Source organism: Artibeus jamaicensis, unplaced genomic scaffold, assembly GCF_021234435.1.
Source record: "Artibeus jamaicensis isolate MK-2021 breed Jamaican fruit bat unplaced genomic scaffold, CSHL_Jam_final contig_415, whole genome shotgun sequence".
Classification (NCBI taxonomy): domain Eukaryota; kingdom Metazoa; phylum Chordata; class Mammalia; order Chiroptera; family Phyllostomidae; genus Artibeus; species Artibeus jamaicensis.
The window spans coordinates 35,112,632-35,139,973 of NW_026521823.1; the positions used below are offsets into that span (position 1 = coordinate 35,112,632).

The 27,342-nt window shown below is 42.5% G+C and overlaps 1 protein-coding gene across 2 annotated transcripts in view; it reads left to right on the top strand.

Annotated features, from left to right (window-relative positions):
• Window positions 1-27,342, top strand: part of HS6ST3 (heparan sulfate 6-O-sulfotransferase 3) — a 606,626-nt gene that overhangs the window by 325,877 nt on the left and 253,407 nt on the right. The gene's annotated exons all lie outside the window — the stretch shown is intronic.

Sequence of the window (27,342 nt, forward strand, 5' to 3'; positions counted from 1 at the left end):
CCTGTGCCCTGCCCTGGGCCACCTGGCGTGTATGTGGCTTTCTCCTCCCAGGCAGAATCCTGAGCAGAAATAGAGGATGCTTCTGTCCTATGCCTTTGTTTAAATTTGGCGACAGGGCAAGTTCAACTGTCATAACCTTAAATTGCTAAAACAATTTCAATGCGTTTTTAATTTTTAAGGTAAAGTTCAAATTCCTTACATCAGTATATAAGATTGCTAAGGCCTGTAATTGCCTCTGGCTGATGAACTCTTGAGCCCCATTTCTCTCTCATTTGTTCTCATAGACGTACGGTTTAGCTCAAGCCAAATTCAGTCACTGTTGAACCCATCATATTACTTCATACTTTCTTTCATGCTGTTATTTTCGGCTATCCTTGCTTTCTCTATCTAGCTAACTACTATTTAACATTTAAAACTGAGTTCAAGGAACTACCTCCTCCTAGAAGCCCTCTATGATTTCATCTCATGATGCCCCTTCTCTGTGCTTCTTAGCGTCTTGTTTTTTCTACCACTGTGCTGTATCCCTCTTTGCTGTATATTGTTGCTTTATCAGTTCCTCTAGACAGAAATAAATGTTCCTCAAGAGCTATGGTGACACCTTTGTCAACTTGTGTCTCAAGGAACTGGCATAGTGCCTGCCACTTACAGGCATTCAGTCAATGTCTGTGAAGGGAAAAAAGAGGAGCAAAAAGGCAGGGGGGTGAAAAAAAGGAAGGGAGAAAGAGAGGAAAGAAAAGTGGTGGCTGGTTAGTTGTGGAACATCTCCTTCCCTGGGTTCTTCTAGGGAGTGGCCGTCAGGTCTGTTCTATTGTTATAATGCACAGATGGTACACCTTAACCTGTATACCCTCGTTAGCTCAATTTCCTAGGTATCATTCTTTCATTGAGAGCATCTGGATATTTAGTCCTGGATGCATATGTGCAAACTCAAAGTCCCTCCCCAAAGTCAAGTCTATGCAGTTCCCACTTCCCTGGAAGTGTTTTGTGGCTGCTACCTTGCCTCATGATGTCCACCTGAACAGGGGTGGGTTTAATCACACAGGAGTTCGCTTGCTCTGTTATTGACTGATGTCGTTAAATGCAGAGCCTTGCATATCGGGAATGCTAATCAGGAAATGGGGACTTAGTTGTTACTAGGTCATTTTCTTATAGGCGACACAAAGAGCTGTGAATGCAGCCAGTGCCGATTCCTCCACATTCCGGGCATATATCAAAAGGAGTTTATCTTTACCTGAGCTTCTCTGGAGCCCAGGTGACTGTGTGACCCACTGTGGTAGATAATGACTTAAGAAAAATGTGTGCTGACTTGTCTTGGAATGCATGTGCTGGTTAAAAATAGGTAGGGCGTTTGACACACACCTGATTTCTTCGGAGGTGGCATCCAGAGTGCCTGGCATCCTCTCCCAGGAAGGTTCCTTGTCACCTCACCTCTTGTCTCCAGCCGCTCAGCCAGCAGTTAGGTTACCAGGCAGCATCCAATTACTCAGAGTATCTGGCCCTGCTCTTGGCAGGGACTTCAACTTCCTGGCTTCTGCTGATGATGGATGGCACTTTCTGTAAAATGCGATTTCTCGAGAATACTGAGAAGTGGAGACTGGTCGAGGGTCGTTCTTGGCTCCCCCAGGACAGCACCGCAGAGAACTTGGCCAGGCAAAGTCAAGAGGCCTCTCTGAGTGAGGGCTGCGGTGTGATTTCATCAGAATTCGGGGAGGGTAGGTTCGCTCGAGAAAGCATTGGCTGCCTTTAACTTTTAACTCTTAAGTGAGAAACTGGAGTCGTCTTGTCCATGGGAATTTCTTTCCAGTTTGCTGCTCTAACCCCGAGGAAGGGGGAGCGCCTGGCCGAGTGCCGTGAGCATTCCCATGTGGTCTCACGGCCTCCCTGGAAGCTACAGAAAGAGTGGAAAGCCGCAGCGATGGCTGTCAACATACAACGAGCAGTGAAAATCAATGAGAGGAAAATGGTCCATTTTTGCTTCATTGATTTTTGCTGGTCAATGAATCCTCTTCATTTTATGTACCCCCTTCCTTCCTTTTTTTCCCCTGTTGGACACATCTTAATGTCACTGCTCTGCATCAAGCACCGTATTGAGAGTGCCAGTTCCTTTAATCACGGGAGGTTGTTAGTGACGGCTGTGTTAGGTTTGGGGAGATGCACGGGGAGTGGGGAGACAGAAGCTTGCTCCTGGTATAGAGAGTGTCTGATGCAGGGGCTGGGTGGGGAGGGCGGAGGGCATAGCACTAGGAATGAACAGGTTAGCTTGGAGACTGGACTGGTTGTGTTCAAGTGGATAAGAAATGTTTAAAAGATAAAAGGATTCGAGACAGGTCCCACTGATGAAGAGTGAGTGTGGGCCCTGGGAAAACAGGAGTGCCAAGTCTGTGTGGGCCTAATTGTAGGACTGAGGAGCTATCTTTGGCTTAACACAAAGTTACTGCCTTGATGTTTGGGTGAGAATGCAAAGAAAAAAATAGCATTCAGTCTACCGGAACATAAGTTTAATGTAATAGGTTAATTATTTGGAGTTCTTTGCATGTTTTCGGTCACCGCACTAAGTGGAAGAATAATTTGGCTATAAAGAAGAGAAATCAGAAACCCAGAATCGTGACCTCTCTGCCATGTTTGCTCCACGGAGGCTTTTGTTCAAGTTAATGGGAAAGGGATGAGAAGAAAATTTTAGTAACCTATGATAGTTATTGTCTTCAGCTACAACTGTTTTAGTTATTTCTTTCAAACACCCATTGGCTTGCCCTTCACATTTTTAATTTCAGATAAGAAACTAAGGCACGGGGTATCATTTTCAAATTGTATAAGATCAAATAGGAGTGAAGTGCAATTCTTGGATAAGAACTCAAACCCCCCAAATTTTGTTCATTGACCGGCTATTGACATATATTACTTTATAGGGACACAGTCAATAGTTAGAATTTTCCCAACCAGGAAAAGCAAGGTTCAGGGCGAAAATGGACTCTATCTTCTCACCTTGGAGACTATTGTTTTGTTCCTAAATATGTCTTTTCATTTACATTGTGCATTTGAAAACTCCTCCTCTGATATCCAGTGCCAAAGTTTCCAGAGTGTTTTGGAGTTGAGGATGTGTTCAATTCTCTGGGTGATGGTTACTCTTCAGTCTTCCGCAGTTTTACCTTGAGACCAAGAAGGTGGGAAGTGGCTGCAAAGCCTGCTGCCTGGTCTGAGCAAAACCTTTCAATGGCACAGCTCGGGCTTCTGTAGCTCTGGGCACAGGAAACAGGGATGGCAGGAGCCTGGTAGCAGTTGTTAAAATAGGTTCCACGAATGTACATTTTCCTTAAGGCCTTGGGCACCAATGAAACATAATAATTTAGTTTCTTGATAACAAATGTAATATGTCCTTTGAGCTAGTTTTTACAAGTTTTCTTTTATTTCCCTGGGAATGTCTGTCTGTTCCCCTTACCATCACACGTAAGCAGAAGCCGTTCCGCAGGAACGTACCCTGAGACCATGGCAGCGGTGCCCATCAGCTGGTATTGAAGAGATGGAAAAGGGCACCCTCCTGCATTGTTCTGGGTTTGTTTGGGGACAGCTGTGTGCTTAGGGACTTGACTCATCCACAGCAGTCACAGGAAAAAAAATCAGGTGAAATCGGTGTAACTTTGTCTCACGGTAAACCCGGTAAGGTGCAAAGACATCGGCGGTTATATTCCAAAATGAGGAATTTAGAAGTTGAAATGGAACTCACAGTAATCAGCTTAAATTCATCCAGAAGTCCTCCTGGAGATCTGCCTTTTGATCCAGCAATCCCACTTCAGTGAATATGTCTGGAGGGACCCAAAACTCTAACACAAAAGAAAATAAGCACCCCTGTGTTCACTGCAGTGTTATTTACAATCGCCAAGATATGGAAGCAGCCCATGTGACTGTCAGCACATGAGTGGATAAAACAACTATGGGACATTTACATGATAGAATCCTAATTGGCTGTAAAAAAAAAAAAAGAAGAAGAAATTTTTACCCTTTGCAATGGTATGGATAGACCTGGAGGACATTGTGCTAAGTGAAATAAGCCAGTCAGAGAAAGACAAATACCGTATGATTTCACTCATATGTGGAACTGAACTAACAAACTGAATTAACTGAACTAACAGGCAAAATAGGGACAGACTCATAGATGGAGAGCAGATGAGAGCTGGTGGGCAGGGGGAGGTTAGTGGGTGGAGAGCTCAAGCAAAAAAAAAAGGACTTATGGGCATGGACAGCAGCGTGGTGATTACTGCGGGAGAATGGTATAGGGGAACAAAATGGTAATAGAAAGAAGTATAATAAAGGTTATATAGTAAAAAAAAAATCCTTCTAGAAAAATGGCCAAAAGGAGAAAAGGCAGGAAGTACCATGATGTAAAAACAGACAGACAGACAAACATCCGCATGGCCTCTCAGCCCTCATGGCCAGACTGCCTTAGAAGAACATAACATCACCTGCTGAGAGGGGCAGAGACCGGGGTAGCGGGTAGATTTGTACTTGAAGGAACCACCACCATCTGAAAAGAAGAGGTGACCATCCTTTTGCTGAAAGGAATGAAAGGTGCTTCTTCACTGATGGTACAAGTTCTTAAATTGAAGGAATAAATCTGTCATGGACATGCAGGAAGAGGCTGTCTTCATCTAGGCAGGAGGCTTAGTGCTCCGAGAACACTAGGTTAGTTTTCTTCCACAGTTACCCAGGATCCCCTAGCCAAATCTGACGGATGGGTTGTCCTAGGAGACAGAGAACCTAGATTGGATCATTCCTGGAGACCACTTAAGACTCTGGTGACATTAGCTCCTGTGAATGTTGCTAAGTGTGGCTCACTAGGATGGAGTCTGTTTGTGGTGTGGATAGCAGAAAGAAATATATTCATGCTGTTGACTATGGGAAACCAGTCTCTGGGGAAGAGTTCATGTCCAAGGATGGTGGACTGGACCCTGCAATGACAACACCTTGCTCTGACAGGGTCCTCGCTTTCCCGGAAATGATTCAGAGCATTTCACGCATAGGCAGGGTTGGAGAAAGTTGTAAGGAGTTCTGTGAAAGTGAGGGCAGTTTATATTGGATATCAGTTACTGAGAAAGGTTGGTAACTTGTCAACTTTCTGTGTTGGTTGTGGGTTTTTTTTAAAATTAACTCCTTTTAGTAAAGCACTGGCCCTGCTGCATGTCCTTCCTTTTTCTTCATGAGGACCCAGAGAGTAACAGCGGCCAGAGTCCCCTACACGTGGCACTCCAGGGAGCACTGCCGGAAGGTCAGCCTTTGAACTTCCCGACCAGCTCGCTCTCCACGAGACCATTGCCTCATTTAGCTCATGCAGGAGGCAGTGTGGGGGGTGCAGTAGGGGAATAAGAAAGGGACAGAAACTGAGTTTTGCATTTGGTCATCAGACCTCTTTAGCAATAACAACCTCGAGTTAAACCAAAAAAAATTAAAAAATTACCATGTCCTTTATTATGTGGCAGGGGCGTGGTGCTCCATTGTCACCTATGACACTTTTAGGTTTTAAAGAGACAAATGCACCCATGTGGATAGTTCCTGTTTCTTAGACCAGAGGAATGGACAGCAATGCATTCATGTCCTTATGGCTCAGTTTTAGGAGTGGCTCATTTTCATCACTAAAAAGCGAGTCTCCTGGGTGCTGTAAATTATAAATACTGTACTACTAATTTGCTTCATGGTTTATTAACAATAACAACCAAATAAAAACCCCTCTCTCTGCCAGGGCACCAGGAAGGCCTGAACATGAAAGAGGGCTAGCTTTTCCTCCCAGAAATTTTATTCTAATTAGGTTTGGGTAGAGCCGATAACTCATTAAGATTTGTTTAGAGAGAAAATAGCACCCAGCTCCGTGCCCCAGGCATAGATGGGTGGCTACTCAATCAATGTGTGATGAATGAGTGACAGGTGTGCACTTTCTCAGACCCGGAATGAAGACTTACTATTTTAAGTAAAGATAGATTGCTCAGTCGCACTGGTGTTCATTAACAGCCTTCTTCTTGGGCAGGGATATGAAAAGGAAAATGTGCAGAGAGGAGTTTTGAGGATGACAAGAGAAGGGAGCGTGGAGAATGCAGGGCATTAGGGCAGGAGTTCTGAGAACACCAAAAAAAGGAACACTGGGAGTAGCTTAAAAATTAATGTATTTAGAGAAATATAAAAGATGAGGAGGATGGAGGAAGCTGGCAGGGGAGGCGACTAGAAGCCCATTATCCCCCATGCGCTTCTCTAGACTCATTTCCAGTCTAATTGTGTGCTCTTTGTTCCTGCTTGAAATGCAAGCTGATCTCACTTCCAAGTAAGTGCATTTCCATTGCTGCCACCAGACTAGTTTTTATATGATCAATAATAATAACAACAAGAATAATATCATACCTACCGTTTATATTTAGCATCTGCTTTGTGCCTCTCTCACGCTGTGGCTGTTTGGTGTGCACGGCTCTGATTTTTTGCTGCTCCATAATGGAGATGTCATCATTCCCATTCCACAAATGGGGATTTGGGGGCTCAAGAAAGAGTAGGCTGTTTGCCTGGGGTCACACAGTTGCCAAGTGGTAGTGGGAGAATTTAAAACCAGGTTGATCGGACTTTAATTTTTTGTTCTTGTCTTGTGATCTATGCCTGAGATCACTGAGAAGGGACACTAGGAGAGAGATGTCTTGGGTTTAAATGTTGATTTGTTCCTTCATTTTTCATTTGACAAATCTTTGTTACAGGTCTGTGGTGTGCCAGGTCCTGAGGGTGGAGCAGTGACTGGAAAGTAGTCCCTGTATCAAGGAGCTGTCACTCTAACAGAGGAGTGTCAAGGAGACAGGTGGTCATGCTTCTCAGGGAAGTGCTCATTACTGGGGGTGAGCTGGGGCTCACTGTGGCACACTAAATTCAGTCTTACAGAGTCAGGACGTGTTTCTAGGGATCAGTGTAGCGAAAGTAACACAGAGTGGATCACAGCATTCTGGGGAGAAGTAACAGTGAACCCACACATCAGTAGTGCCAGGGAACTCAGATATCTGTAGGACTGAAGTGTCAATAGCGCCATGTCTAGGGGTGAGAACAGGGAGGTAACCGGAGGTCCAATCATGAAGAGCCTTGAAGGTCATGGGAAGGAGTTTGCATTTTTCCCTCAGAGCAATGGGGAACCATAGCATAATTTTAGATCAAGGAACAAAAGTTTCTGGTTTGCACTTTAGAAAGATGACTCTGGGTGTATAGGAGATAGATTAGAATGGATTGAGACCAGTCATAGGGGGACCTGTTTCATTAATAGGAAAGAGGGAATGATAATCTGATTGAATGGTTAGAATGAAACGGATCTGAGAAGCATTGATGAGACGGAAGGAAAACCACTTGGTGATTAATAATAACACGGGCAAGTGGACCAGATAAGTCGGGCTAAACCAACTTGCACTGTTCAAAAACTCGGCACCCACATCTCCGTAGTGTAATGGATGCTCACATCTCTCTTGCACAAAGTCCACTGTAGGTGCAGGCAACTCTTCCAGGTGTGTTCAACATGCTCAGGGATGCAGTGGCTCCGATCCCGTGTTAGCTGCATCTCGACGCAAGAACTCGGCAACCAGCACGGCGGTGGGAGGGGAAGGCTCGCAGTTGTGCCACAATTTTCACCGCCTCCGCCCAGAAGTGACCTACTTTACTCTGCTTCTATCTCGTTGGTTGGAACTAGTCAGAGGGGGCTATTCAAGGACAAGAATGTGCTAACATTGTCTACCCCAAAGACGAGGAAGCTCTGCCCTTTAAGAATGCATATGTGTGAAAGTAGAGAGAAGGGAGTTTGGGTGGTGGCAGAGGGTTAGCTTCAAGTTTGGCGCTGATTCATGAGGTGGGTGAAGGTGTGCAGGTCTTGGTGGCTTTTGCAAACTGGGCTGCTTATCTGAAGACAATTCCAGTGTGCGTTAGAGGGTCTTTCTGCATGTCACTGGGTCCATTAGGCTCTGGAGCTTGCCCTTTCCACCTCACCATGTCCCACCTGGCCTCCCGTCCACCTGCCAACCCAACACAAGCCTCCCTTTAAACATTGTCTATGAGGAAGTTTCATGCGACTCTGGGAAGTGAGTCACCAGCAATCCTCAGTCCTTGTGTGCACTGACCCAGGTTAGGGGTTCATCTTGGCATGGCCTGAGTGCACTCTGGCGCCACAGTGCCCAGGAGCTTATGAAGTGTTTACACACACTGGAAGGTGGCGGTGTGCTAAAGAGGAACAAAGTGATTCAGTCACCTTTGGTTTAGATTTTTTCCACACCATGAACACAATTCATTACTTGCAAAAATACCTTCTTCATCTAAACCCCTTTTTTTCTATTTTTAACATGGGACTTGGGGTTTTAACAGAGAATGAGAATTTCTTTATTTCTTCTGCACAATAAGTTTCAGGATCTGAATCAACTTCTGAATACATCACGGACATTTCTGTCTTATGCCTTATACAGCAGTCAAGTCAAAGTCAGACAGACTTTCTGACATCCTGGAGCCCACGACCTGGCGTTTTTGTCAAGGCTGCGGAGAAAAGCTTGTGATGTGCAATGAGATTTGAACAAAATGTGTTTGCTGATTACCAAAAATAATCACAAGCACTGTGCTTCTTGCCTTTCCTTTAAGCAGAGAAGGAGGCCGTATGTGTCTGTTTATTTAGGGAGGACTCAGAGCCTGCTTTCCCTAGGGTAGGCTCAAGCGAGGCTTGCAGTAAATGCTGATGGAATAAGTTAGGAGTAGAAAAACAAAACTCGGAGGGTTTCTCCTTGGCCAGAAGCCGCTCTGCCTCCCTCACAGGCAGGTCAGAGTACACAGGCTCACGCTCTTCCCACCTGCAAACATGGAATTATTTTGCCCTCCCAAGATCACTCTGCTGTCAAAAACACCATACAGACCCTCCCTGCCTCGCCGCTGGGTCTGGGACTTCGGACGACTTGCACCCTCTCTGAGTCTCTGGTGATCGAGAAGAGAAGAGGAGCCGGGGATAATCGAGGTCTGGTCTGTGTCACAGGGGCGGGGTGCGGTAGTGTGTGCCCAGTGCTTGGGAAACTGGAATTCACAAGGTGACGAGCTCTGAAGGGAAACTAATTATTAAAAATAACCCCCTCTGGCTGTGCTCTCACCTCGCTCACCTTTGCGTCTTTCTTCCTTTCTTTGTTCTCTCTGTGTCCCACTCACTTCCCTGATCTCAGACCTCCACCCTCTGTGCTCATCAAGTCCAAAAATAAAATACAAGTGGGGGGAGAATCCCTTACGACTGCTGCAAGTTTCAGCAAAATGCTCTTTTCTTTTATGGACGCTGTATAAATATTCCAGTGAATAACAACCCAGAGAGTAGTCTGTGCCTTCCCCAGTGGTGATATGTACTGGTTACCTCCACCACCGATCTCCTGGGTCTTTTCTCCTGGGGCAAAGGCAGGCTCATTAGTTCGGTCTGTCAATCTGCTTTCTTTGCTGTCCCTCCCAGTGGAGACTGATGGAGAGGCTGGGTAGGATGCTGAAGTCATTAGCTTTCAAATCCGGCTCCTTCAAACCAAACAGAGTGTGTGTGATGCTCTTAGGACAATATTTTTCAACAACTTAGGATTCACATTATTTCACTTATTTTCCGTGACACAAGGCTTGGATAGAGCGTCGTCTGTCCTAGGGGGACGAACTTTTCATTTGGTCTCCCCGGCTGGCTGTGCAGCTGGAAGCCCATAACAATCAAATGACTTGATTAAGGTCATTTCCTGGGCTGAGGCAGCTTAATCTGTCTAGATGCTGAGCAGCTTTCAGAATGACTTTCCTCCAGTCCCACAAGTAATGGTCTTTCCTCACATCCCGTTCAATCAATCATTAAGTGTAAGAAAGTAGGTAAAACTGAAATCTATGTGAAAGCATAAAACTTAACAGCGAAATTGGTCTGCATAGGTATGTTCCTTTCGGTGGTTGATATAATTATATTAAAAGGAGACCACAGGAAAAATTGTTAAATGGAAGAAATTGTTATGCTCGTGCCTTAAATATGAATTACTTTTTTCTGACTTCTTTGATGTTCCCCAACAAATGTTTCTTTTTTTCCATAGTACCACTTTTAACATGCCATACACTAGAAGAGGCTGTTACTCTATCAATAGATTTGATCATAAACGGTGTTTATTGAGCACTTACCATGTGCCAGTTACCAGGCACTGAAGATAACATTAGTAAGCAGAAGCAAATGTAGTCTCCACTTCATGGAACTTAGTCATTAATGAGATAATCATGCTAATGAAAGTATAAAAGCAAACCGAGACCTACATTCTGAAGGACAAGCATATGGTTCTATGAATGCATTTCGCCACAGAATTGGCCAAATTTTGAGGGTATAGCAGTCATAGAAGTGATCCCAGAGATCTGAAAGGGCAAGTAGGAATTAGAGCCAGATGACAGCTGGAGCTGTAAAGGTGAGTAGTCCACTAAAAGTAAACAGCAGGTGAAAAGGCCCAGTGGTGAAAAGCATATGGCAACTCTGAGGAGCTGAAAGGAGGGCCGTATGTTTGCAGCTCAGAGGACTAGGATGCAGTGGTTCGGGGTGAGGAGAGAGAGGTGGGTACGTGTGCACCACGCAAGGAGATCTGTCTAGACCATCCATGCCGGTCATGTTCAAGTGGCTAACGCATTTTCAGTAAGGATCGGGACACAGCCAGATTTTTATTTGTAAAAGAGATGTTCAACTTCGTAGTTAAGGAGGGATGAAGTTTATTCTCAGAATTAGGAAATGTGTTTAATTTGACAAATTTGCAGTGTATAGTTCTTTGGCTCACTGTTATATCACTCACCACATTATATTACTGTGCATCTTTGTGGGGAAATATGTCTCACTCAAGATATGAGATCCGTGAGAGAAGATTTTTCTTCTCGTATCTTTTTTACATATCAGGGCTGGACAGAGCTCCTGGAACGCAGTGGACGATTACTACCGCCATGCTGTACACCTGAAACTAATATCATACTGTATACTAATTGTACTTGAAAAATACAAAATGTTTTTTAGTGAAATGAAGGAGAGAGATGAAGGAATTAGCATTGGTGTTATGAACACACACAGGTGTTCTGACCCAGTTCATACTGTCTGAGATACCTTATAGCTCTCAAACTCCTTTGAGAAATGTGCACACTTCCTTGTTAATCCTCTGTGCAGGAGGGACCTTGGGATCGATAGATTAGAGGCACAGAATGATGAGCATCCATGGCTGGGAGCCTGGAATTACAGTAGTCTCCATCTGATCTATGATGTCCTCGCTGTAAAGCCAGGACCTAGGGGTGGATGGTGTTCAGCAGCAAAAATGCCACTGGGTCAGACTTTACAAATAGGCAGAATTTCCTGATTAGGGAATGCAACATCTGGCAACAGTTGGGTAAAGAATCGGGGTCACTGGGGAAGACCTGAGGCGTTATCTGTAAAGGATCCATGTACGTGGAGTAGGGGATAAGGTGGGTGAGTAAGGTTGGACCCACTTCGGTTATGGTCAGTTTGTTGTGAAGTGACTCAAACCCATCAGAATTGAATTTTCTTTGTCTTTAAAGGGAAGACTGAATTCTTTTGTATGGATTTATTTTTGTTCTCTCCCCAAAATAAGATGACATGGTTAAGGAAATGAAAACATCGGAAAACTGTAACAGAACTCTATTACTCAGGAAGGCAAGATTGCATGGGGGAGTTTCAAGTTTCTAGAGCACGTGTTGAGTTGACATTGGCTTTGAGTTGTGAGCCATTGCCTTGGAGGCTTGACCAGTGATTACTAACTAATCTTAGAAAATAGTCTTTGCTTAAATGTCATTTCTAAATGTGAGAGTAAAAAAGTTGAATTGTAACAGAAACTAATCCTTACTGGTGAGGTGGGTGTCCAGGGAGTCTTGCGGTGGTCTCAGATTCAGAACTTCTGGGTGGTGTCCATTTCCACCCATTGATATGACAGGATCTTCACATTCATGCAGAATATTAGGTATGAAAGGGCTGTGAGCGAGCATCGTGTTTGGCGTCTACACACTGTGGCTCTTAGCATTGGCTTTTAGCATCTTTCAGAGGTAACATCAATACTTTTAAAAAGTGGAGCAAATATTTAGATTAGGGGTCACATTTAGACTATTTACATTTTGCTCCTAATCATGTTTCAGTGTGATTTTGAACATCACCACGGATTTTCTGCATGTTCATGCTGAATGCATGTTCATCGATATCATAAGGCCTGTTCCACGTGGCTGCTAAGGTTTCCTATATTGCTGAGTCATGTTTCAGACATGAGACTGGTTTTGTACATGCATCATTGTGAACAGAAACAGCTGGGAGCCACCCGAGAGTGTCTAGTGTGGGAGATCAAGTACATTAGAGTACACTTAACTCCAGGTTAGTTGGCAGGAAAAAGTGACTCAACTGAACAAGTCCACACAATTTAGAAGCTTTCTGCATAGGTAATGAATGATTTTTGTTGTAAAAGTTTTATTTTGTTGTCACCAATACTTGAGTTTTACCCAAAATGATCCTTTGTATCTTTTTTTTTCTCCTCCTCCGGCTTCCTTTCTTTGGATATGGATGGACCCTGTAAACATGGCTGCTTCTCTCCTGCCCATACAGGTAAGAAAGGGCAATTTTGCTGCTTATATTCTGTGTGTTAGTTATATTTAGTGGGAAAAGTTCTTTATCTGTTCCAATGCCATACTTTAATAAGCCAAGAATATGTTCCTGAGCTTAGAAACAAATGCCACTTAGCTTGCTTCTATGATGAAATATTTTAATTATTAATGGCATACAGTCTATGCTGTTACTGAGATCATGTGTAGGTATTTGTACATACAGATGCTTTAGTGAGAGGGACGGATTTCTGAACATCACACTGTATATTGGCTCATCACTCCTCATTGACTTCCATTGTGACTTCTGATTGGATATCCATTGGCAATGCTGCCTTATATTTTCAAAGCTGAGCTTCTTGTTTTCTCCAGCTTCATCTTCATCAAGTAGTTTGCTATTTATAAAGGCAAGGAAAATGCACTTTGTAAGTAAGAATATGAACCATGAAACCTTTGTTGATCAAATCATCTTTTATAGTGTGAATAATCATTATCATCGATCTGCCTGGTAAGTTTTTTCAAAAAAGAAAACACATATAATTAAAATAATATTATTGGTTACTTCTAATGTTTCCACATCAGTGTGGCTTTTAGTACATGTAGATAGGTTTACTCTCTCGTGACAAAATTCTGGAATCCTTATAAAGCATTTTATTTTTACTTCTTGGAGAAAACAGATACAAGATTTTCAAGAATGTATGCATAGTGGTACTCCATGTCTAAGACCGTATGGGTGGTCTTGGGGGTGTGTGTGCCTTACACACTGAGGAGGCATATTATCAAAGTATGTAACACGCAGAAATATTCATGAAAAATAGTAAATGATCTAACAATGGACATCTTAACCAATCCATTGCTTTAGGTTCTCTAAGATGCATCTTTATATCATTGAAGTAAAAGGAAATAGCATTTCTAGCCTCTATTTAGCTTTTGTCCCCACAGAACTGCCTTTGAAGTTATGATTTAATGTTATATCTCAGCTTTTATCTGGGCTTTTTATAGCAAAATGACTGCTTACAGAACAAACTACTGTTAGTAAATAGCTCTTGATGTTACTAGATGGCCCTTAATTCACCAAGATACACAATAAACTTGTGAGATTTTTGTGCCAGGAATTTTTTTCCTATGTATGCAAACATATATTTTCTGAAATTAGTAAAATATCAAAATAATGTGTTTCTAGTGTTGATGACCAACTATGAGGCTTGGAATTAAATTTTGTTTTTAATTATAGCAGCCAGCTGATTGTATTTCCTGGTGAAATTTTTTTCAAATTTGTTTTTCCTAAAAGAAACACGTCATTTTATCAGACGAGATCGGGCGTATTCAGGGTGGTATGGCCGCAGATGAAACCCGTCATTTTAATAGTGCTACTTCTGTCTGCTGTAATATTGTGACTCTAGAGTTAAGCAGCATTGTGAATGGTAAATAATCTTAATGTGAACCATGATGAGAGCAAACATTCCTTAAGAGTTTTCCAAGTGTCAGGTGCTGGTGTTAGCTTCTCTAAGTCACACAGGCACACACGCACATACACACACACCTATTCTTTCTATGTGTTTGCAGCATCGTTGATTTGGGGGGAAAGTGTACCTTTATACCACCATGTCGTAGGGGATAAAATTATCAACATGTCCTCCTCCATGTAACTCAGCCAATCTTCTTTCTCTCTTCTTACTTCTGCTGCTTCTTTCTTATGTGCAAGAATAAATTGCACTCTATTTTCTTAGGTAGAGCAAATTAGCTCCATTTAGCCCTTCCACTCACATTCAACTCTGTACCTTCCTTTAAGTGTTCAAAAAGACACCTGTAGATGCATTAAATAGCCTCATATAGGGACACATATGGGGGTGGGAAAAAGTAGATGAACAGTTGTGTGTATGCAAAACTGTGTATTCTTATATTATTATTTGTTAATTATTGCATTATTTATTTGTATTACCACTGTAAACCTACTTTTGCTCACCACTATATATTAAATTTCTGAGGATTAGGTCTCTCAGTTATATAAGGCAATAATTAAAATTAATGGTACCAGCTTATGGAGTTAGATCCTTAAAACATTTGAATTCAGCAGCAGCTGAGCTTAATTCAATAGGAAAACATCCGTAATTAGTTCAGACTCAGAATCTTAATCCTAGAACTGTCATATGTTGACAGTACACAGCGGAGTCAGGGCGTCTGGCATGTTTGCATGGTAGACTCCTGAAGAAGAGACTGGAACATGGACACACCAGTCCAAACCTTAGAGAGGGGACTGGACTCTGAACTGTTGCCAGGACTTCCACCATAAACAAATATCTTCAACGCATTTCAGGGGTTTTAAATAAAAATAAGAGTGTGGGGCAGAATTTTAAGAGCATTAAAATGGCTGAAATCTAAACAGTATTACAATGCTGAAAGATTTATGAGCTAACTGTTTTGCATTGACCAGACTAAGAATGCATTTAAAATATTAATACATGTATTACAGTGCTGAGAATGCCGAGGATATTTAAGCGACATGGTGACAGACTGTCATTTCAAGGAGCAAACAATTGCATTTCATGGTTATGATGTCACTTGAGAGACATATTTTATTGGCTCATCTGTATCCTCTGGTCTATAAATAGGTCTCCCCAGAATATCTACAGAGTGGTAATCCATTAAATATAGGTCTTCTTACAACATTTGCAGGGTCATGGGCAAACTTGTAGATAACCTCATGCTGTTTCTATTATTGTATTAACGCAGTCATGCTCTGCTGCTTGAAATCTTGGAGTATTTCATGCTATTTGTTGTCCTAGCAATCAATATTGGAAGACATCTGGACAGCCCGGAGGAGCGAGCCATCTATGCTGAGCCACATAAGGACCCTTAGTGCTTCTGTGTATTTAGGACATGAGTGTGTGGCTTGTGACAGCTTGTGAGCCATTCTGAGTCCTTACCATAATGACTTTCTTGATAATTAGGCTGAGGGAACATAATATAATATGATACCATATGGTATGATATATGTGATATATGATACTTCTATATCACATATATGACACATATGATATATTTATGATGTGATATGATATGATATAATTACTATAGGGTTTAACTTCTTAACATAATTTACCTTCTTGGACCAGTTCTGAAGAAGAACTTGTCACTCCAAATATTATACTTGAGAGCTAGTTAAGTTAAAAGAGATTCCATTTATTGGAGGGAATTATCCTATTATTATAATTTTTTTGCTAACTAAACCCATTTTGAAAAGCTAAACGAATACTTGTGACTATTGCTGAAAGTTGCTCCCAGAGCCGTGTATGCCTACTAGCTGCTATGTCTTCCCACGGTCAATGCCTCCATGTTCTGTGGCAGGTTGGAAGGACTGGAGGTCACATTTCAGACTATCACTAATAACAGAGCAGGAAGAGTGGAGAGATACTTTACTTTCAAAGGGAGGAAGGGGGATTGTCCTGTTGCAGAGTTATTACATCTTTATAATTATAGTATTAATGTGCATGAAATACTCAGCACAGTCCTGGTTTATGGATATAAGACTTAGAGCAAAGTGTGAAAGGGAGGTATTCCCAGTTGCCTGCCCTGCAGTGAGACATTTTTCATTAATGGGTCACCTGCCAGCACCTGCCTACAATTCTAGCTTGCACACTGAAAGGTATGCATGCCCCACTGGGGCAGTTCTGGTGGTAAGTTATGCCCTAGCTGTGAGCAGTGTGTCCTGCTAGCCAACCCATGAACATGTGACCTCTTCCAGGCTTGGTCATTTGCCAAACAAACCCTTAGTGAGATTGGTCATCGTGCCTGAGCTCATTTTGCTGTCTTTTCCAGATCCCTCCGCTCCTGCCACTCTTGCTGGTAGGCTTATCTCAGGGATCTCCTGGATAACATTTTTTTTAAATCACTTGCTTATTGTCTCCTACCCAGAGAATTAATTCATAGTACAACATGAATCATAGTTAATGTTTATTAATAAAGCCTTCCACAGTACTACCGCAACTATTCTCCTTACCCAGGTAATCAATATAAACAAATGATACATCTTACATTTTCTTTGAGCCATCCCTCATTCTAACTTCTAGCCAGTAATTGGATAAAACACTCAATGTTCACTCAAGTTATATTCTCACTTTTTCTTTCCCTGTCTCTTCCTTCTTTGGAAGTACTCAGAACCTAGTTAGCTGCATGTGGCACATAAAAATTAATTGAGTTTAACGGAATTGAAAATCTTTTATACATGTTTTGTCCAGTGCTGAAAATCTCATCCCTCTCTGACAACCACAAAGGGACCTTCTTGCCCAGCTCTTCTGCTTCCTGTGTTGTTAGCATGCAGTCCTCAGAGGCCGGATAGTTGGTTGTCAGTAAATTAGTCATATTTAGCAAATATGTACCTGTGTCAGCCTGGCTGCCTAATATTGTGAAGGTGTGGCCTTGGGAATGAAGGCTACAGTTTGCTGGGTCATTTACGCTTATCTTCACAGCAGCCCAGGAGGCACCATACCTTCCAGGTATGGCAGAGATATCCTTACACACTCCTTTCTAAGTCTATACCCAACAGAAAAATTAAAAGCTGTGTAAGAATGAGGTGGGCTGACCTAGTTTCAACCCAAAGTTTCCTACTGGGGCTCCAATTCTGGCTGCCCTAGTGAGGGAAGTTGCCTTCATGACTCCAACGGTCCCCCCACTTGTCCTTCTCCAAGATTCCTTTCTGTTCTAGAGGATGAAACCTCCTGGTCTCTCTTTTCCTCTCTCTAGCTGTGGGTCGTGGTAGGCCAGCTTGTTTTCATTATTGTTGCTCTACCGAGCACTGCCACTGCATCCCAACTCCTGTTTCACAGATACAGCCTTTGCATTGGCTAGTCCACATTCTCCAGGCACTTGGTTTGTTCTGGCTGCTTTTGCTGCTACATCTTCACATTCCCCAGGCAGCAGCTCTCTTTCTATAGCAACTGGACAGAATTGCATTTCTTCTTGTCAACTTTGGAGACCTCAGCATCTTACTTTATTTTAAAACTTATCCTGTTAAGGAACAGTTCTCAGGAGCCTGGGCTTAGGGCTATGATGGGGTTCTACTCTGTCCTAGATGCATCTTCCTCCCTGTCCTTGACCTAGTCCTGTGTTCGGCTGCATAGCCTTCAATGTCTCCTTAGTAAGCTGGGCACTTAGCCTTGTGGGACATTCTGCATCTCTCTTCTTCCTACAGAATTTTAGTACTAGTGTCTACAGATAGATGATCAGTCCCAAGATATCCTCATCATTCCTAACAGGGAAATTTAATTTTTCTTTGAATAATGGCCTTTCCTGAGACCCTAATACATACATGTGAGTATATAATGAGTTTGAACTCCTCCATGACTTTAAGACACAAATTAAAATTGATTTGAGTCTTCTTATATATTGAAAGGAAGTATAGTCATTTCCATTGGGGGGGATCCTTTTTTTTTCTCTCAAAATTTCCATGAAACCTAAGGGCTTATCCAGTCCAAATGGGGGCTGAAAGGTCAGTTCAATTTCCATTATAAGGGAGGAGAGATTGAATCCTCTTCAGTTTGCTAGTGCAATTGCTTGTAGCTGCCAAGTTGGGTGGCTGTTGACAAAATCATGCTCCCTGCTATGCCAGATGCGGTTAATTCCCATCTCTTCACTGGCCAATGGCACTCCACCAATGTTGACTTTTGAGTGAGCACAACTTTAATTTCTCAGAACTGTGCTCAGAGGAAGATGCCCTTCACTTGACTTCCCAAGGTCAGGGCTTCCCAAGATCTACCGTTTTCTTAATGCCCTGGAAATCTGTACCTAGAAATTGGGCAGCTTTTCTCTTTCTGTTCTTAAAACACTGAAGGTCTATTTCTACCGATTTCCCAGGCAGTTCACCATGATTGAGGGAGATTACCTTGATGACTCTGGGTATTCCTGCACTCATATTTCTCAATGTTTCCCTCAAGGATTCCAAAGTGATTCTCTGGCACCTCTCTCTTTATACAACTCCCCTCCCCAAATAAAAAACTTAGCAGAGCACTTTGTTTAATGTAAGCTTAGGACAAAAGTAGGTTTACAGTTATGAGTGCATAAAGCATAGATTATTATTATTCATTGGTATTACTTTGGTATTATTTTCCACATGAACAACTGCAAAACTACTTCCCCCCCCATCCTGTATTCCAAGTAATAGTAATCACTTAGTTTTTAAGAATGTTTTACTGGGTTTAAAGTTATTCGTGATTGCATTTATTGTTCACAATCAAGATTGGTGTTGTCCTCTTCCTCTCTGGCAGTATGTGGCCCGGGCAGTGTGGGGTGACTTGTCCTCAGAGTCCTATTGGCACTCATCAGTTTAAATAAAAATTAATATCACCTTCTTAATCTTTATAATGATGGAAAAAAGTTAATAGTCCAACTTATTAACTGAATTAAGTTCCCTCCATACCAAAATACTAAATGTGCTGTGGTTTTGCTTTGCCAAACAGCTCTGAAAAAAAAAAAAGGATAAATTTCCTCTCTGCCTTTTTTCAAATCGCTGTGTGTTTTTAACTTCAAATGGTGTGCTGGAAATCAGACTGGTAGAATGACAAGAAGAGAAAGGCAACAGCAGAAAGTTATGAGAAATATGATTTATTAATGCACGAATAGCAACATGTCACATTTTTAGACAAATATAAGGAATAAGTACTATTATAATTTTTTTCAAAATGTCTGTGTAACTTAAGATCTCATGGCCATTGCATGAAAACCATTAGTTCAGACGCAGGATTCAAACATACTGGCCTTAATCTCTGTTTGAACCTTTCCACTCTGCTAGTAATTCTCATTATTGGTGATGTATCCGAACAACCTGGAGTCTATTGCAATTAGAAATACGCAGGACTGCTATGTATTTACTACATTACAGTCTCTAAAGATAGGCAGGGTGTTGGATTAGCATTTTTATCAAGTGCCACTGGAAGTTTTGCAGCATCAAGCTTCAGCATCACCAAGAACTCATACACACATTCCCAGGTAGGAAAAGTAGACAGCATGCTTTTGAGCACATACCTTAGCACATACACCCATGGAACCCCATTTGTATGGGGTATTCACATAGAGGCAGTGGGATGACCTCTGTTTTGCTTCTGGTCCCAATAATGATCTCTGCTTCAGCATGACTAGTATTGCTGGGAGTCCTTCCTTTGAGACCTCTGTGAACACTTAAGGTATATAGCATTGTAAGGAATAATCAGGAATATTTTTGCCCTCAGGACGAATCAAGTTTGCTGCATGCAGGGGTGTGTCTGGTTACTTTGCTCCAAGTTCCCCATTTCTCATGTCCTTATTCCTGCTTCTTTCCTGCCACTCGCTGGCTGCCCAGCTGCTTTGCTTCTCATCTGGTGTTGACACCTTTTTCCCTCCTCCTGATTGATATTACAGTGTGTCTTTCCACAGTCACTTGAAGGGAGATTTTAATGTTTTTTCCACATCTCATTTATAATATTCTGTTCTTATTAAATAAATTCAATAATTTATTGGTACAGAATTTGTTGGTGAAATGAGAAAGCCCCTCTTTTGATGCTGATATAGAAGATGCTTCTCATAAGAATTTTTGTTTTGAGAACTATTACCACTTGTAAGAAAATTTCCTCCTATTTTATTTATTGTATTTACTTTGCTTAGTTAGCAGTTCCCCTACTGCCAACATTTTCTAATAGACCCCTTAAGAGAAACCACTATTATTTTACTCTTTTCTCCTTAGAATTTTAATAATACCTTAAACACTGAGAGCTTGTGGTTTTCTACCTTAGGTGGAAAGAGTTGATGAGGAAAATAACCACAGAATAAGTGGGGAGATTGTTTTTGCTTTGTTGATGGCTTTCCTTAGTGACTTCTGTAGTCCTGTTCAATCTGAGATTATGAAGAGCTTAATGAAAGGAACATATCACCACTTTACTTAAAGAGCCATTTTTAGTGAAGACTCTAGTATCATTCCGGCCAGAGGAAGGGGGAGGGTAACTAATATGACTTCATAGGACCACAGATTGGTAGTTGTGCAAATGTGTGGCCAAGACTTGAATTTTCGTATTCTTGAATACATCCTCTAATAATGGATTTGTGAAAATATACACACATAACAAAGCACATGTCCTTTCTTTTTATTCATTAAGGCTTAAGCTTATTCTCAAATGCTTGCTACCCTCATGACCAGGGCAGTGGTTCCTCTCACCCCTTCAGCAAGAGGCCTGGACCCACGGCGGGAGTGAGCACCCTGTTCCAAGACGAGGTGTCCTTGGCTGAGCCTCCTTGGTTAATTGGGACACCCAGAGGCAATGGGCAGAGGCAGAGGGACTCCCAAGTGGAAGGTGATTCCAGGACTGCTTTGCTGTTTGAACCTCATTAGAGGAAGAGGAGAAGGAGAAAGGGCAATGAGCCAATGAAAGCTCTCATCACAGTAAAGGACAGGGCTACACTCCAATCAGATTACACCTTAAACTCTATCCCATTTCTAAATGCTCTACCCCTGATTTCAATGGCCACATTTTATCCCTGTCGTTCATTTCATATTTGACTTTGGACAGATTGCGTTTTTCTGGGGAATGGAGTAAAGACTTTGGAGAGAGAATGTCTGATGTTCCTGGAAATTACTCTATAAAGCTCTGAGACCCTGTTTCCAAAGATGGGGAACCATCAACCCCTTCTCCTTTGCTTTACTCATCAAGAGGGGGGGGTCTATATTTTCTCTCCTAAATGGGCTGGCCTTCTCACCGGCTTTGACCAATAAAATTCGGCCAGTATGGCATTTGGGGCTTCTTCCTTTTGGAAGCTAGCTGCCACATCAGACATCTGACTGCTGGAGACTACTTCGGACAAAGGAGCCCCATGGAGAGGCCGTGCAGAAAGAGATGTGCCTGCTCCCACACCCCTCTCCAGTTTTACCAACCATCCAGATGAGATGCCAGACAAAATGAAAATTCAGCCGGGGCTCAACTGGGTTGTACATTTTCTGCTCTATGGCTTGTCATTTGGTGTTGAATGTCTCTGTAGATTTGCCTACTTTGGCTGTTCCATGTACCATATTTTGCCATGTATAATGCACACTTTTTGCCCACATTTTTGAGGGAAAAATAAGGATGTGCATTATACATAGGTAGTGCTAATTCAGTATCTATGTAATTCTCTTAATTCTTTTATTTGTTTCTGTGTTAAAAGTGAACTCTAGAAAGCAATAACAATATCTGTATGCAAAATAAATATCCTGAAATATGATAAATGGTTTTGTTTCTAAATATAAATTAAAAAATGCATTAAAAAATTTTAACAGAAGATTTTTTCCTGAAAGTTTGGGCCAAAAATGTGGGTGCACATTATACGTGGCAAAACATGGCAAATGCAGTCATACAATATGTGGTCCTTAGTTACTGGCTTCTTTCATTTAGCTTCCACATTGTAGGTTTTCAAGGTTCATCTATGTGATAATATATAATAGTATTTCATTCCTTTTTATTGCCAATAGTATTTCTTTGTATGGAGATACCATAGTTTTTCCATTCATCAGTTGGTGGACATTTGGATTATGTCCACCTTTTGGCTGTTATGAAGGATGTTGCTATGAAGACTCATGCACAGGGTTTTATATGAATATATGTTTTCAGTTTTCTTGGATATGTTCCTGTGAGCAGAACGACTTCTGTTTTAGAAGTATCCCTGTGTCTGCTGTGTGGAGAGTAGACTGAAAGTCTCAAAGGTAGAGGCTATTGCAGTCACCCAGATGAGAGAGGGTGGTGATGGCTCGGTACATTTTTTTGGCCAACCACAAGTTGTAGGATATGGACCCTTGGTGACAGCCACTGTTCAGAATGAGTGTCTTTACAACACATCAACAAGTTGCCTGCCATCCTGGAACGGCATGAAAATGTCCCATATTTAATAGGTTAGTACTCAGTGGTGTACATTGTCTAGCAGGGGTATTCCAATCCACAGCTTGTGGCCTGCATAGAGCCGAGAATGGCTATGAAGGTGACCCAACACAAAATCATAAATTTACATAAAACCTCTTTTTTTGCTCATCAGTTTTCATTAGTGTTTGTATATTTAATGTGTGGCCCAAGACAACTCTTCTTCTTCTAGTGTGGCCCAGAGATGCCAAAAAGGTCAGGTACCCCTGGTAGAGAATTTCTATTCATAGATGTAATGATATTATACCAGATCAATATGAAATCTATTAAAATACAACAGTCCAATAGTGTTAGAGCCATAAGACATAACTGCAGTTGGCGTGCAAAGGAAAACTTGATGGCCACATTTAAATGCTTTTACCAATTGTAGGCTCCACCAGCTGTGAAATGCATTACAGCTTAGGACACGTCAAGGTGATGTCCTAAGTGAAAGTCTGTCCTTTCGGTGGAGTGAAAGTTTGAGTGGGGTCAGAGGATTGTCAGAGCAGATAGAGACAGAAAAAGCAGAGCTCACTTATCCTCTGACTATGAAATGTCTCCAGGGGACAATGAGAAAGGGAAGGAGAGAGAGAGAGAGAGCTCAAGTTCCGATGTTTGTGGTTGATTAGGTCATTAGAGCCTTGTGCCTGTGTTGCTGCTGTTTGGAACCTAGTGGTCTGTTTGTGAAGCAGAGGGGTGTCTGTACTTTGAGTACACATAGGCATAACATTGGTTTCTGAATGAGGGAAAATGGTGTAAAACATATCAAGTGCTTACTACTGGATAATGCCTTTTTATGTCAACCTTCATTACATCTTCTGGGTGGGTGTTGTGGTTAAGAGAGTGGATTCTGGAGCCAGATTCTCTCTGGGTTCAAATTCCACATACTGCCGCTTATCAGCTGCTGTCCTTGTCCCATTATGTAACTGTGCTGTGCTCTGTTTTGTTTTTTACTTGTAAGGGGGGGGGTAACACTAATGACCTTCTGCATTGGGCAGTTGTGAGGGTTAACGTATTCCAAGCATTTTGAGCAAAGCCTGGCCCATAGTGAGTGCTCCAGGAACCAATATGAACTCAGCCCTGTGGGAGAATTCGGGTTCTTCCCATCCACCGGACATGCTGCCTTTTCCCAACACATACAAGAATAATACATCATACAGTACATGGCTCATTGTTTTTCCAGTTTATCTATTGTACTTCTAATGTACTAAGAAATCCTGATGAATGTAGGAACCTAAAGTCCTATAAAACATCAAATGATTTCTGTCAAATGTATTCAAAGGATTAGAACTTCATCCAGTTTGAGAACTTGGCCTTTGACCCATACATACCACAAAACTTTTATAATCTAGCTTAAAATTGTGATGTTGAGTAAGGCAAACTTTCAAGGAAAATGAGACATAAGTCATGTTGCTCCTTATACTCTTACGTAAATGTGTCCTACATTTTTCTTCTCTCTTTAGACCTGCAAACAAATATTTGGACCATAAATCCTGGCTGTTTGTTAAGGCTCTGTATGACAGATATCTAACTTTTACCTCTCAAGAAAAGCTGGAATAATAAATAACAGTGTTCTGTCAACCCTCAGGTTGCTAACCTTACTGTGTAGACTGCAGTATTGAGTTAGCTTGTGACTCCTGACCAGATTGGAGATTTATTTCAGTTGATATCTGAAATGCTGATTTCTGGTGTGTTGTAGCTTAACAATTCTGGGCACCTAGCAGGCACTCAGTAAATACTAGGTGATTGATTGATTGATTTTTGTTTCCACAGCTTTCTGGTGAGTAAATGGCCAGGATATCCTGCCTTGTCCATGTTTGTGCACATTCTTATCACGTTCTTTTCCTTTGCTTAGCAGTTTTGCACACTCTACATGGGAACAGATACAAAATTTCAACCTGTAGAGAGAAGTGGTTCAAAATACTGGGTCCCTCCTGACATTTTCTCACCAATGAACACTTTTACAATTATTTATTTATTTATTTATTTATTTATTTATTTATTATAAAGGTAACTTTCTTTTTTTAATTTAGGATTTTTTTTTTACATTTATTTTAGACAGAGGGGAAAAGAGGGAGAAAGAGAAGGAGAGAAACATCAATGTGTGGATGCCTCTGATATGCCTTCCTCTACTGGGAACCTGGCCTGCAACCCAGGCATATGCCCTGACTGGGAGTCCAACCAGCAACGCTTTGGTTTGCAGGCTGGCACTCAAGCTACTGAGCCACACCAGCCGGAGCTACACTTATTATTTAAAGAACCCATTTAGTAGCAAGCGGGGACAAAGCAGATCTACAGCTTGCCGTGTCAATTTGAAGTCCCAGATCACTATTCTTTTAGGGGCTGCAACTATGACCTTGCTAGAAAGTCACTGGCAGAAGACATGCAACATTGCCCAGTGAGGTTTCTGTAGCACTTTCTGTAGGCAGCCGTTTACACCCGAGGTCTTCCAGTACCATGTCTGGACACAGGAACAGGCCCTAGCCCTCATGGTGCAAATAATAAGCATCATCGTCCCTACACCTTGCTTATTCAAGGATGAGAATCCTGCTCAAGTCTTTTAGCCAAGCCATCTGCGTTGAGCATCAGTGAGAACCCAGTGCCAGCATTCTTAGTGTGGATGTACAAACCGTGAATTTCCACAAGGAAAAGCCATTCCGACATTTGTTATGCTACTATCAAAGCTTCAGGTGTTGACGGAGGCGTGGGTCGCAGAGCCTCCTCTGCAGGGTGGTGGGACTAGTGAGAGCCGCCGTCACCTGGGGCAGGGATTCCTAATCTGGTCAGTGGAGTACGACTGGGGCGTAACTTAACTAAATCACTACAGCTCGTGGCTAACTCTACCTACCGTCTATGTTGCTCACACAAGAGCTTTTTATCTTACATGGGCTTTTAGTGAGCAGTCATTTCATGTATAGTTGGTGTGATGATTGGAAACCCTCCTTGCAGGCCTAGCTTGGTTTCTAAATGCCAAGATCGAATGAAATGAAACAAAAGAGAACATTTAGAAGGCTTCATTTTTATTTTGTTACATGAGCAGCAACCTCTCTGCCCCTTTAGGATGTTCACAAAGGAGTGAATCAACCCGTTTGAAATTTCCCATTGGTCAGCCTCTGCTCCTTGGGACCTACCAGAGGGTGGGGCCTGTGCGGGTGTTTAGCCGTGCAGATAACATATATAAATACATGGGAAACAATGAGAGGACCGCACAGCAGGGGATCTAATTAATGAAGAAAGGCTATGGGAGCGCTCGAGGTACAGAAGAAGGAAGGGAGATCACGGTGACCTGATATATCCCAAAACGAACTCTGGCGGATATGAGCCTACCAGGTGGTGCAGGACTTGTAACTGTGGGCTGGAGGGGAAGACATCCCGGCCGTGCAGGGTAGGGATCCGTGCTGGGGGGCATCTGTGTGAGCATGGTGTGCTCTAGAACAGCAAACCCCCACCCCCAGCTTGGTTGGTGTAGTAGAGCCAGGGCAGTTGGGATACTAGCAATACATTCACTGAGTGCTTATTATTGCACCATGCCACGTGCTAAATACTTTATATCTATGAATATATTTAATGATTCCAAAACCTTATGAAGAACCTGCTACTATTATTTCCACTTTTCAGAAGATGAACAAAGACATGGCAAACTTAAGTAACTTGCCTGACGGGTCACATAGCTCAGGGGTCCCCAACCCCAGGGCCATGACCGGTACCGGTCTGTGGCCTGTTAGGAACAGGGCCACACAACAGGAGGTGAGCAGCCGGCTAGTGGAAGGAGCTTCATCTGTGTTTGCAGCCGCCCCCCATCACTCTCATTGCTGGCTGAGCTCTGCCTCCTGTCCAAGCAGCAGCAGCGTTAGATTCTCACCGGACCGCGAACCCTACTGTGAACTGCGCATGCGAGGGAGGTAGGTTGCGTGCTCCTTTGAGAATGTGATGCCTGGTGATCTGAGGTCGAGCTGAGGCGGCGATGTTGGCACTGGGGAGAGGCTGAAAATACAGGTTATCATTAGCAGAGAGCTTTGACTGTACAGAGGCCGTAATAAATCAACTGCTTGCAGACCAATATCAGAATCCTGTCAGTGAGTGGCAAGTGGCAATCAAGCTGCCTCTCGTGGCAGGCTACAAAGCCTCCCCCGCTCAAACCCCTGAGTCCATGGAAAAATTGTTTTCCATGAAACCGATCCCTGGTGCCAAAAAGGTTGGGGACTGCAGACAAAGCTGATAAGTGCCAGAGGTGGGGTTTGAACCCAGGAAGCATGACTTTAAACACTGCTCCCCTCCCACTGGTAACTGCTGTAGTATTTCACATCTCTATTGGCTGGTGACCATGGTTGCTGATGAATTGTGGGGAGTCTTGGAAACTGCAGGTATTTGAAGCAGATTCCGAATAGGTGTTAGCAGTTCCTTAGCAGTGCATGTTACCCCTGAGTTCAGCAAATCTCAGATGTAGACAGGGAAAGGAGACACTGAGTGGCAGAGAGAGACAGAGTTGGAAATAAGGAGGCCCAGAAAGAAAAGGTTAAGAGAGAGACAGTGAGGAGGAACGCGGCTATGGTGTAGAGTGTTGGGACGGCAGACACCTCATGTTGGCTCCCTTACCTTAGCTCTCCGCTGCGTCAGCCTAGTCCCCAAGAACCTGACCTAGTTAAATATGACCTTTTCCCTCAGAAAATGAGACTCATTGTATTCTGTTTGCTTTTAATGTATTTCCTGTGAGCATGTTGTGATGTCAGACCACAGCATCAGAGAAGGTCCATCGTCATGGAATACCTTACAAAAATGTAAGAAAGGCATAAAAATCTGTTGTATATTTCTTATGCCACAGTAATGGAATAGCACTAAATTTCGAAGTGAAACTGCAAAA